General features: G+C 42.2%; 1 protein-coding gene across 1 annotated transcript in view; it reads right to left on the bottom strand.

The window, feature by feature from the left end:
- The window catches only part of ptprn2 (protein tyrosine phosphatase receptor type N2), a 143,130-nt gene that overhangs the window by 29,364 nt on the left and 99,824 nt on the right, over positions 1–13,942 (bottom strand). The gene's annotated exons all lie outside the window — the stretch shown is intronic.

Genomic DNA, 13,942 nt, shown 5'->3' with positions numbered 1-13,942 from the left:
CCTTGTCCACTACTGCCTCCCACTACAGACATTCACAATCCCATTTAGAGTTGACAAGGCCAGGCCAGTCGCTGTGCAGCTGCATAGAGGTCGGTAGCCTAAAAGCTTGTGAGTTTAATTAGCTCCTGGCTGGATTAGGATGTGAAGCGAGCGCACCGCCAATGGATCGCAAAATCGTACGGATTGTGTGTGTTGGGTGGAGGAAGGCAAGATCTGAAATTGTTTTTTTGCCGCCACATATAAGATTGTTAAACCAGGGATCCCGTTTCTCTATATTTCTGTAAATACCACTGGAAAAAAGGGTAGAGAAGAGATTGCAAAGAGCGGACAATATGCAGTGTTAAAGGTCATACGGTCTTAGGTTTTACCATGGCAGCTGTTGTCACACTAGATACTGAAACGAGTCGCCTCAAAATTCGAAACATGCAATTGTTCAGTCATGTTTTTGCTTTAAAAAAGAAAGAAATGCATCGGTAAGATGTCGGAATGCAGTGTACAAATGTCTTTTGACAAGCATGGAGGATGCTTCCACAAGTATGCTACGCAAGTTGCCACATGATCACAAACATACAATTGTTCAGTCACTTTACCCTTTCGGGGACAGCGGTTACTACAGCGAACAGCTTATCAGGTTATCATTATTGGTGCAGGAAAGGGGAAAAAAAAAAAAAAGAAGGGGAAATTGCATCAAGCAGATGCACTGAATGCAGCGTTCAAGGTCTCATGACAACGCGGCAGGTCCTGTCACCCATACCCCAAAAAAACCCAGCCGTCACGTGAGCACAAACATGCGATTGTTCAGGGACTTAAAAGAGAAATTTCATAGCAGTTCCAGTAACGCCCTAAAATGAGCCGACATATGATCACCAAACATACAATTGTTTCAATCCTTGAAAAAGTAGAAATTGCTTAGTTTCGAAACACAAAGACTTATGGCTAGCTAGCTCAGGAACTGCTCCCTTGCTCCGCTAAAATGAGCCACATTGTGAGTACAAACATACAAAAGAAGAGAAATTTTATATAGCAGGCACACAAGGTCCGATGAGTGGCACGGTAGCGCAAATAACACCCGAAAATGAAATGCCACGTGATCACAAACATACAATTGCTCCATTCTATACAATTTTTTTTAGTTACGCCGGGCAATGAGCCACATGCTGCTTCACCAAGTCTCAAAACCAAAGCTCATTTCCACTGCAATACGATGACGTGACGTCTTACTTTGATGACATAACCTGACGCCTTCGTTGACAACCTCGTTTTGGCGGTTGCTGCGGTGTTTTAACATTTTTAGAAAAGCCCGGCAGAAAGGTCCGACACGTATGCCGATTAAGTGATCCATTCGTGGCCTTTTGCTTGTCGCGACAAATACCAACGGATCCCGATTCTAACAGCATCATCGAAAGCACCAATTGAGGAGATTCGTAACGAGACAAGACACCCAAAGACACACAACGTCTGCCAAATCACCACATTGTGACCCGAAAAACAAAACAAACAAAAAAACTCAGTAACGATATGGAGAAGGCTCCTAACATTGAAAGATGTGGCTGAAATTTACCCTGATGGTCAAAATGAGGCGAAATCAAGTCAGAGCAGGTTGGAAAAAGAAATGACGCTTCTTGCTTGACCTTGCGGCTCGATGGTTTTAAGAGTTTTTTTTTCCGACGGTGGGCCAGACGGCCGCTGACTGCTCGCCGTTTGAAGAGGATCAGACTGAGGGGGGGGCAGTGCACATCCAAACGCCAACATTTCCACTGAGAGCGTTAGCCATGATAATGCTCTCTGATATCAGAAATATATGAAGAAAACAAATCACTGTATCGCGGGGGGGATAAGACTCAATTCTACTTCGCCAAACCATTATTCCTTTTTTCCCCCCGCCCGGTTTGGCAAAAGCAACTGCAATGTGAGCTGTAAGTATCTTCAAGATCGAACAGCAATTTAGTCTTTGGAGAACAAAATGTACCCACCGGGGGTGTGCGGGGATTCAAAAAGTGGAGAGAGGGTGAAGCAAACTCAGATAAAAGAAAAAAAAAAAAAGATGCCTGCGGGTAGGGTAGGGGGTGTGCCACCTATGACTAGATGATGAAGGCAGAAGATTTTTGGAAGGATCCTCAAAATTAGAATTATTATTTGTAGGAAAGGCCGGTTTGTGGCTTCATAGCTTTGGAGGATTCCATTAGGCCGAATGCTTCGATCTTCCAAATACATTGTTTTTTAATTTTTTTTTTTTGAGGGGGGCATGTTAACCTGATCTGGATGTTGAAGTGTGTGGTTTAAAAAGACTTCCAAATTAGTTTTTGTCTTAAATTGAAAAAAAGTACATTTGACTGAAGGTTTGGATGGTTGAATTTTTTTTTTTTTTTTTTTTTTAGGGGGTGTGCCAACATGATATTCAAGGATGTGCGTGGCTTCAAATGATAAAGAAATACTCCATTAGACTGGATGCTTAAATCATGCAAAGGAGTTTTTTGGGGATGTGGATTATGGCTGAAGACGTTCTGGAAAGAATAAAAACGAATGTTTCAATTTTCCTAAATGATTTTTTGTTTGTTTGGTTGGATATTTTTCCCTGGAGGGGTGCGTATCTTCAATTTTATGGGAAAGACTCCCAAATTATATATTTTTTTGTTCTCAAAGGGTTGCTTCATGACCGAATCATATTTGGAAAAGGCTGTGTGATACTGAATATTTTCGTTGTCTTTTTTTTTTTTTTTTAAGGAGGGGGTGCACCAACTGGATGTCAAAGGGGATGCGTGGCAAAAAAGCTTCAAAAGTTCAATCAAGAGCGAACATTTACGTCTACCAATGAAGCTTGTGTAAAAGCCCAATCAAATCAATAAAAGCACATCCTTCCCTTCGCATGTGTCCCGGCCGTTCACATCCTGCCCGTGTGTTAAATTAAGTCAATCGAAAGAAAAAGACCTGGGCGAGATGGATTTTTTGGGGGGGAGGGAGTGCCTTGGATTATCCAAATGAAGGGAGAGGAAAGGTCAGGCTGTGGTGCGTTGACGCATGCCAAAATTGTCTTTTTAGCGCAAAAAAATTCTATGTGGCAATGTCACATGCGGTCATTCAATACACTGGATAGTTACTTTTATTCACTCATGGGTTAAAATGATGAATTCTAGGCAATAAATGAACTCACACAGGGAGGAAAAACAATCTGAATTTGTGCTGTTTGACGTAATTCCACGAAAACGATCTGGACTAAAACTCCCTTGTGGGCAGATTTGCAAAAAAAATAAAATAATAATTTAAAAAAATAAAAAAAAACCATGGTTGCATTTGCGCAAGCTACACACCCCAAATAAATGGTGGTGGCGGGGGTGCGGGGGGATTGGAGCGAGGGGATGTTCGCGGGGAATCGCATCAACACAACGTGATGTTCACAAGTTTTCAGCGTCGTTCCTCGGCGGGATGCAAAATTTCACACACGACGTGCAGAATAGATCAGGCGGGAACGATAATAATAGTTACCGTAATCCATGTCGCAGGGCAGGATAGATGGCGTCTTCTTGTATTCCAGAGGCGCTTACTACACACTGACGCCGGTCGTGGCTCCGAGGCACGTTTATGCGTCCCCGGGCCGCCCACTCCCTAACCCCCACCGGCACACGAAAAAAAAAAAAAAGTTCCCCAGTGAGGGTCTCAACAAAGGAGCCAGAAAAAAAGGGGGGCATTGGAAAAAGGAGAGAAGAATGCGGGATATGCCCGCCTGATTCTCCGAGCCGCGGAAGAATGTGCAGAAGCCCCCGAAGAGCGAGTCCATTCACCACCGCCGCCGTCCTGATGAAAAGAGACGGGGAGGTGCTGATCTCCTTCTTTTCTCGCCTCAATCATTTTTTTCCTTCTCTTTTTTTTTTTTTTTTTGGGTTAAGGCTGAGCCCCTCCTTGGATCCAGCCCCCCTCCGTCGGTCGCACATGTCATATCCAAGGGTTGCCATGGCGACACCTCCACATGTTGTCGACGGTGAATGTCGGAGGAGCGATGCTTGGCTAATAGGCTTGCGGGCTGAGGTGGGTGGGTGGGGGGCCGGAGGGGGTTTGGGGTTGTGAATGGACCCTGGGGCTCGTCGCTCATTTGTTGAGCGACCGGGGGTCTCTGTGTTTGCTGTGCTGTTTTCTCAGGCTTCTTCTTCTTTTTTTTTCTAGGGAAGAGCCTGCATGATTCTTCAAAAGTGGCACCTTATCTTTTTTCCATTTTTTTTTTTGCATTCAAATCCAGAGGTGTTAAAAGTACTCAGACTCAAGCAGAAGTACAGACACTCCAGTTCCTATCATAAGTAACCAAGTACAGACTGAATTCTACAAAGTACAAAAGAAAAAAAATGACCATCATTTCTGCACAGAAGTTTCCTTTTTTAACTTACGTAGTGCTTGTACTGCGAAGAATCAAAAATGATGTAGCATGTTGCCGTTGAAGTGCTAGCTACGCGCTCCCTTAGCTTTGCTAACATTGCCAACCGTTGAACGAAAAATGCAAAATGAGTGAATCTACATGTATGTCTTCTTTCTGATTCGTAGCTTCAACACAAATCAACAATTCCCCCATAGAAGGCCACAGCATATCTACCGTTGCCGACCCAGAAGGTAACATATTGATGTTAGCTAATTTAACATAGCATACCATTGCTAGTTCGGACTTACTGTAATGGCCAAGCAAATGGTCAAGGATAGACATAGATGCTCTATTGAACAAATAAGAAAAACACATAAGCACATTCATACAACAGCTACCGGTGTTAAATAAACAATCGATTTTTAACCGCTTACTCAACTGGCTAATCGGTAGAATTTGCCATTTTAAAAAAACGCAGCCGTAGATTTTATTACTGCTTTACTGTAGGTTAGCGATAGAATAAGATAAGATAAGATAAGATAAGATAAGATAACTTTTATTAGTCTCGCAATGGAGGAATTCCTAATTCACAGCAGCAAATATATGAAAGGAAGAAGTAGAAGAACAAAATAAAGGAGCTGCTGGAAGTCAAAATAACAAAATATTGCACATTCCAACCTGTGCATAAACTGGTTACGTCAGAGAACGGAACTCCATTTTTGTAGATAACATCAAATGTGTTGGAGTTAGTTTGACGAATTTTTGACCAATCCGAGTGTTGAAAATGGCTTGCCTCCTTTGACGATGCAATGTCAATTGTTGTGCAAACATGCTGTTTTGGGGTCTCATGAAAAGTGATTCGTTTGGCGAGACCCAGATTCTGCCCGACGCTTTATACTTAAAAAAAAAAAAAAAAAATCTCCTGAACTATTTGCGCTTCGTTACGTCCCACCACACTTCAAACACGAGTTTGAGAGATGCGTGTAAAAATCCAACGCAACAACCCCGCATACTGTGCGTAATTATTCAAACACCTCTCATATCTGCATGCATCTAAAAGAAGAAAAAGTGCACATTTTTGAGCTAAAATGCTATCCTAATTAGCAATCAGCGTGTTTTTTTTTTTTAAGTTCTCTCCAATGGAGAGCAACAGCTGCACTTAGCAGAGAGAGGAGAGAGAGGAGGATTATGGAGAGTACAGAGAAAGAAAAGGGGCGGTGAAGAGAGGAGAACAGGGGTCCTGTCAAATGCAGATGACGAGTCTTTGGGGAGGGAGGTGGAGGTGGCGCTTCGAGTAATGAGGAGGGGAGGGGGTGCGGGGGGTGCTCTCCAGTTTATTTTTTCCCATTCAGAGAGCACCCCCACCTCTCCTCTATTGTCCCTCTGTGTGACAGCTGGAGGTGGCAATGTGAAGGGGAGAACAAAAAAAGGAGAGAAAAAAACAAGAGCCAGCACGGAGTGTCCAAAATGTCGTGAAAAAAAAAAAAAAAACATACGCAACACCTTTCGAGAACATCACAAAGATTCGAGGAGTCCCAAAGCGAGCGGTCCTTGAATGCAGCTTGGGACAGAATTTTAGGGACATCATCGAGTCCAGGAAGTGCAATGAAATGACGAGAAGACGGTTGGCAGGTTTTGAGCCTAACCTTACATTTTTTAGAGAAACAACTCAGAAATGATAAATTTGATTCTCAATGAATTTCAGGTCAATTTTCTTTTTCTTGGACTATTTGTGACTTCATTTAAGTAACATTTTACTTTTCTCTGTCGTAAGGCGACCTTATCGTCATGAAATCGGAACTTTGTCTTGTAATAGTACGACTTTACTCTCCGAATAATAACATCGTTACATTCGATTTTTTTGCTTGGAATCTTTCAACTTTATTCTTGTCATAATACACAGGTGTCAAACTCAAGGCCCGGGGGGCCAGATCTGGCCCGCTACTTCATTTTATGTGGCCTGCGAGAGCAGCTCAAACATGTCAACTTCCATGATCTTTTCTAAAATGTCCCAAAATTTTAAATTCTCATATTTAATAAATAAGAGATATATTCTTAGTATTTTCTTGTTGCCAAACCCCTCATGACAGTAACGTAAACAGTAGTTGAAGCTACAGTTACTCCTTCATATGGTGTCAGTCATAACGGCCCTCCAACTAAAATATGGCCCTCGCCAAAAATGAGTTTGACATCCCTGTCATAATACGACAAAGATAACAAATTTTACTTTCGCCACTTTATTCTTGGTAAAATTCGAACTTTTCTTTTACGATGACGACTGTCCTCGGATAACGGTAAAATGTTTTTTAGGACCGTCCCCCCCCCCCGTCATATTAATTTATTCTCGCAGCAATTTCTTCATGTGAAATTGCAATTTTTTTCTTAATTATTTTTGTCAACAATTCTTTGCAAAAGTAGCATTTCAATGGGTTTTTTTTCTTGCCAAAGTGTATTTCATCATTTTCCATCAAACCGCATTGCCCTTCTCGAATGCAATTTGTTAGCCTCAGTGACAATTTCTCTCATGCTTTCTTGCACACTTGTACCCTCATTTGGCAGGATTTACGGCAGACTTCTTTTTCCTGCCCGCCATCGGGCATAAATGCGGTCCATTTCAGGCTTATCTCCAGCTGAAGAGACGAATTTTGCAAGAGATTGCAGATGGATACGAGAGCAGACGATTAGTGTGACTGACATTGCGAGGCTTTTTCTTATTCTGACTGGAAAGAATCCAAAGCCATCATTTCTGTCCTCTATTCTTGACACCCCCTGGTCAACCACCCGCTAGCACGAGATGACAAGATTTTAACTCCTCCCAGCACCATGGCCAGGTGTGTCAACCAGGTCAGACAAATAAATGCCTCCCTTCAATAGACACCTTGGCTTTCCCGTCGGGGGAAAATAAAAGAAAACAAAACAAACTGTAATTCCGTCCGCTCATAGGAGCAACGGTATCGTTGACAGAGTAAATTGGAGCTCTTTTGCTCACCGAAACAGCAGCAATGTAAACGTTCTGCAGCGGTGCCTTGAGATGCTTGTTTTACATGATCATTGCTTACAAAATTGCCCTAAATGTTTTTTTTTTTTTTTTTAATAAATAAATAAAGAATCTGATGCCTGGAGAAGTCAGAGAACAATATAAATCGACACCCTGGTCAGCCCAGCGAAAAGTTGCTGGAGCTTTACTTATGAGGCCAGACTGCATTGACGCCATACTTTGTGTACATTATAATATGTACCGTTTTGGATCTTATCTTTTATGCTTTCCTTTCAGTTTCTTTTCTTTCTCTTTTGCTTGTATTATGGACCTGTGCCTACAATAAAGGATTTTTTTTTTTTTTTATGTATAGAAAATATGCACATATATATATATATATATATATATGACATCTGCACTGTGAGGTCGACGCGCTAACCACTGGACCACCGGGCCGCCCGAGAAAGATAGATTATTATTATTATTTTTTTTTTTTAATCGTTCGGGCCTTACTACTAACAACAGAAAATGAATGGATGAAAACATTGTCGACACTGGAACAGATAAAATAGTGACAAAAGAGGGAAAAACGATCGCACAGCCTTATCGTTCAACCAAAAGAGCAAAAAAAGTGTTTCTGAGAGGGAGTGGCTTATCAAAGGGCCAATTAAAACTATGACACTTGTTTCCTGTCCCGATTGCGAGACCCAGCACAGCATGCTGTCACAAGTCACGTCGCATCCCCCTGGTGGGCTCCAGCGACTAATGGCTATCACGCTGGCAGTCTTTGACGTGCATCGATACGTTTGGACAAAAACGCTGGCGAGAACCGACTGAAACTCTCTCACGGTCACTCGCTGTAAAAATGGAGATATATTTATGCCGTCACGCCTGCTTGTGCCGGCAGTAAGTAGTTCTGGAAGGTGTCGCGTGTTCCGGCAGTCGACGACAATCCGGCGAGGCTTATCTGTCCGAACACTCCTCGCCAGACGCCAGAGTTTGCCTCCACGACACCCTTCACTTTTTTAATCATGAAAAAGTAGAAGGAAAAAAGGTGGTATGATGCTTATCCATGTCCGCCTCACAGTGCAGCAGCATAGGGTTCGATTCCTTAATGTGGCGAGTTTGCATGTTCTCCCCCTGCCTGTGTGGCTTTTCTCTGGGTAGTACGGGTTCTCCCACATTCCCCCAAAAAAACATGCACGGTAGATTAATGGAACACTCTAAATTGTCACTAGATGTGATTGTGCGAGCGTGGATGTTTGTTCGTCAACCGGTTCAGGGTGTCCCCTGCCTACTGCCCGAAAAGAGCGGGGATAGGCTCCAGCATGCCCGCGACCCTCGTGAGGATAAGCGGATTAGAAAATGGACGTAGGGAAGAAGAAAAAAAAAAACGGATGGAGAAGCAGATGGCCATGTTCAAACAACAGCGGTGGAAAAAAAAAGTGAGGGATGATTAATGTTAAACAAATGTCAGGATCAAGTGCAGTTCCTGGGATGGTGGCGGTGGCCACCGAGAAGGGATCAGGATACAATAACAAGTTTGATTGTTTGCTTTCACCTTTGTACGACTGTTTACAAGCACGCCATCGAGAATTAAGGCACAGCCATTCAAGTTTGGCTTGGGAAAATGAACACAGTGAACCGCAGTATATTCGGAATTACAAATTCACTTATTTGCGGTTTGTTTGGAAACATATCTTCCTTTATTCCTTGAAAATATTAATTTCAGTTTCTGCAAATGGGGAACACTTTCCCAATAAGAGGCTACAAGCTGTTTAATGCCACTTCCAAACAAACTGCTGGTATGTTTGAAACAACCTCATAGTTAAAGCTTTCAGGCTACTAGTGCAATGCTAATGCTAAATAGCATCTACGTTGCAGTGCTATTACCCTTTCAGCAGCAGAGTAAACAAACAATACATGTCGACAGACAAGATAAAGAGGACTCACAGTCATATATTCTTTATGCCCTGCGAAGAACAACTAATATTAATACCGTGCTGATGAGCTGAGAGGAGTTGAGACATCTCAATGAAAAGCGTTTCCATTTGTCTGTCTGTCTCATAATGCCCCCCGGTGGCCAAGGCAGGCACAACAGAATGGGTAGAACAATGGCCATTCAGGTAACACCATGTGACGGAAAAAACAGTTTGATTCTTTTAAATTTTATTCGATTAGGTGATTACTGTTTGTATGACGTGTGACATTCGGGTGGTGTAATTAATCACACGTTTTTCCGCTGACATTTCCTCGAGAAGCTACTCTTTGGAGGACACCTGGAAAGGTTTTGAAATGATGCTGCAATGACTACTTCAACCTAAAATGCGGCTTGCCCTATCTTTTTGGCCGAGGGCAAAATAATAGTGAAAACTATACAGTGGTACCTCTACTTACAAAATTAATTGGTTCCGGAAGAAATTTCTGAACAAGAAAATTTTGTAAGTAGAGACGCGTTTTCCATGTAAATGCCCTAATCCATTCCAAGCCCCCCAAAAATTCAGACATAAATGTTTCCTAAAGCATAAAAATGCATCAAAATATGGAACAAATACATGTTACAAATTAGATTATTGCACAATAAATGAAAGTTGTGCATTATGTAAAAAAACAAAGGCGAGTAAAGAATAAAAATGATGATCATTTAACTTTTAACTGCGTCCTTATCGTTTTTTGCCCTCTTTAGTTCATGTTCTCTCTCACAAGCGTTTTTTTCCAGGTGTTTTGTCAAGAACTGATCCAAGGACGTTTGCTTTTGTCGGCTTTGAAAAATCCTTCCAAAATGTCCAAGGCAAACATCAGCATCGTGAGTGATCGCCCGACTGGTGAACACTTTTTCTGGGTGATTCGCATTTACGTAAAACTATCATGGCCCGAGGGGCGAATGACGAGGACGCTGCATAAACATCTATCAATCTATCTACACGCATAGATACATACGATAGAGGTCCCTCTTAGCCAATGGGATGCCAGGATGATGTTCGGGAGTAGCCAATGGCAGAGCAGCTATAAGTATGTTGCATTCAGGAAACTCGGAGCTGTGTGTAGCAGCCCATACTGCATTTTTACCTTTCGTATCTAGAAATTTCTTTCCTAACAAGAGGCAATATTGTCCTGTTGAGGTGTTTCATAACTTGAAAATTTCATATGAAGAGGCGTTCGGAAGTAGAGGTACCACTGTACATTACTTTTTAATTATGTCCATTTAGCTTCCTCGCAGCTAAAACAAACGTGGTTTTACACGCAGGATGTGAGTTTCCCAAGCTGCCACATTCCTTTTTGAGGAGCGCATTGTCGCGCAAGTGTGGGCTGCCTCCTTCAAACGACGCCGACGTTGACAACAGTCGACGGGATTTACCTTGATGTGTGCCACTTTGAACCGCTTGGCACGGCTACAAGACAAAGACGTATTTGACTGGGGATGGTAGCAGACTGACACGCACATGCATGCAGGCTGAGCGCAATTGGGCTAAATCGGGACCATTTCTCGGTGTTTGATCACCAAATATTTGGAAACACGCACGCACGCACGCACACGCACACGCACAAACACACACACACACACACACACACACACAAGCACGATACGTTCAGGGCATTCTCTCAATTTTTTTTTTTTTGCTGATGATTGCATCCCACGGATTGAGCGGTGTCATTGTTGCATTTGATCTCTGTGCAAGTTATGCTTCAGCACCGGAAGGCATCTCCTAATGCAGCGATATTACATCAGTGCGATGCGCATCGGAATAGTTTGGAATGTATCGCGGATAAGCAACGCGCTTGAAAATAGATTTAAAGCCCAGAAGGCGCACCCCATGTTAATATCCCTTTAACAATACCAGCTGATGGATGGGGGGGCTGGGGAAAAAAAATAAAAATATATTTCTTTACCACATTGTAGTTCAAAGCCAAATCCTCCCTCACCTTCACAAATGGAGCCCCGGCACTCATTATGTATTTTTTTTTTAAATTAATAATTTATTGCAGCCAGTTTCAAAGAGACCCGCTGAATTTCAACTATTTTGGGTGTATTTTACGTTGGTTGAATCTGCAGGAACACGATGCAAACACTCTTTTAAGGACATTAGAGTTTGGTTGTTTTGTTTGCTGGTAGCATAAAAATATCAGCACGCACACGAAATCCAGTTTGATGTCCATCATGACAGGATTTCCGAATAACAATGAAGAACCCACCCAATATCTAATTATAATTATAAAATACTTTTCTTTCAAATTATGCAGTTCCAGTTAAGGCTTACAAACACCAAGTCAAATCAATTGCAAAATTTGTGAGTTTTCTTCACAGCTTGCATTTGAAGCTTGGCGTCAAAGTTTGATGATTGGCCATAAAAGATAAAATTCTCAAAACTTGCCTCCAGAATCTTCAATCCTGGTGCATTCAATGCCAATTTTTCACCGTAAAATATAGTGGCTAAGTCCAAAATGAGAAGAATGATTATTATATCAGGACTCAATATAAAAGGACATTTTAGTTCATGATTAATTCTATTGTATTCCAGATAAAAGCAGCGCTTGCCACGAAAAAAAAAAAATCTCGTCCAGAGATAAACGCAGACAGGAAAACAAGGAGCCTTTAATTGTTTTGTTTGAATACAATCCACGCTACTTTTAAACTATTATGCTCTCGGCAGGCTCGGGGAGCGATAAAGCTGCAATTAATTTAAAAGGGACGCAAACAGCGAGACAATACATCAAGTCGCACAAGTAGCGGCGTCGGGCAGGGCCTACGTGAGCCGCGGCATGACGGTAGAGGTTGGCACAAGATAGCGTCCATAATTGCGACCACCTTTGCCAGAGACTTTGGTGGGCTGGTTAGGTATGATAGTGAGTGCTTTGGCGGCGCGGCAAAGAGTCACGTTCAACCACGCAGCGTGTGTCCTCTCCACGCCAACTATGAAAACAAGCGTCTTCCAACTGAATTAAAAATGTTACCTCATCATATATTCTTTATCCTCTACAAAAAAATGATGAATAGTGTAGCTGCTTTCTGAATCATTTACAGTCACAGTATAAGGACTATTCTTCTTCATTTGTGTCTGCATGCCTGGCAGTTAACCCAGAAGGAGCAGTAAAACAAATTGAATTGCAGCATTAAATCATGATGTCTGAATTGTTTCATTTATTACATTTTATTTAATTATGTGATGATGCGCTCCCAGTAACGACATTCAAACCGGGGGGGGGGTTGCATTTCGTAGCGCTGCGCGACCTTCGGGATCGTCACCAAGTCACTGCAGTGACAGCAACAACAGCAACTCCAACCAACACCAAAATGGTAGTTGTCAACGCCAAGGATGTCCGCTCCAAGACAACTCCCATCACAGTGTGGAATATCCACTCTTTCAGACTGCCGAGTTGGACAACATGCTAGCTGAGATGGACAATCTGAAAGTCGGCTGCTTTGGCCTCTGTGAAGTCAGATGGACCAGTGCTAGGGAATTCAATAAGGACACGAAAAGCAGAGACAGCTGGGATAGGCTCCAGCACACAGATGGATGAATGGATGGGTGGATATAAGATCACTCATATTATAGTCAAAGTTAACGGAATCATGGATTGGGGGACTCAAATACTTTTTTTTCACTATTTGTGGCAAATAAATAAATGGTCAGTGTGTGCGGAAATACCGTCTGTTTCTGATTGCCCTTGACTGGTTTAATGATGAAGGGTCGGTGTGTGGAGTTGTTCCTGGACTTGAAACATATCGAGTGCACCTGCCTGAGCATATGCCTCCATGATCAACCGGGGCTTGCGCGAGTATTGCAACTGATGTCGAACCACAGGGTGCAGCGTGTTTCAGACATACGGGTCGCGTCACTGGTCGTGCGTGTTTCTCAGCTTGTGGGAGGTACCCGCAGCGCTTTATTTTTGACTCACTCAGTACCAGCCAATTCTGGACCAAATCTGAAAAGACGTTTAAATACGTCTTTGGGAGTGAATGAGTTAATATACAGTGGTATCTCTACTTACGAACGTCTGTTCATATGAAATTTTCAAGTTACGAAACGCCTTAAGAGGAAAATATTACCTCTTGTTACGAAATAAATTTCAAGATACGAAAGGTGAAAATACAGTTTGGGTGGCTACTGGCAGCTCCGAAGTTCCTGAACGCAACATACTTATAGCTGCTCTACTATTGGCTATTAACTACCATCTTCCTGACAGACCATTGGCTAAGAGGGACCTCGACCGAATGTGTCTATGTGTGTAGATAGATAGCTATGTGTCTATGCAGCGTCCTCGTCATTCACCCCTCGGGCCATGTGGCGTTCTGATAGTTTTACTAATTGTAGCATGTATTTGTTACATATTTTGATGCATTTTTATGCTTTAGAAAACGTTTATGTTTTAACTTTGGGGGGGGCTTGGAACGGATTAGGGCATTTACAAGAAAAATGTGTCTCGACTTACAACATTTTCCAGTCAAGAAATTTCTTCCAGAACCACTTAATTTTGTAAGTAGAGGTACCACTGTATTATTATTTACTTGTCCCCGATTTCTTTTCTGTTGTTCTTTTAGGTTATATTTAAAGTTGAGTTTAGGGTGTTGAATAAATATCATCATTAATTTCAATATCAAAAAAAAAAACAATATATAT

Source organism: Hippocampus comes, unplaced genomic scaffold (genome assembly GCF_001891065.2).
Source record: "Hippocampus comes isolate QL1 unplaced genomic scaffold, H_comes_QL1_v1.1 scaffold60, whole genome shotgun sequence".
NCBI classification, from domain to species: Eukaryota; Metazoa; Chordata; class Actinopteri; order Syngnathiformes; family Syngnathidae; genus Hippocampus; species Hippocampus comes.
Note: the sequence above shows the minus strand (reverse complement) of the source record. Positions and strands in the feature narration are given on the sequence as shown.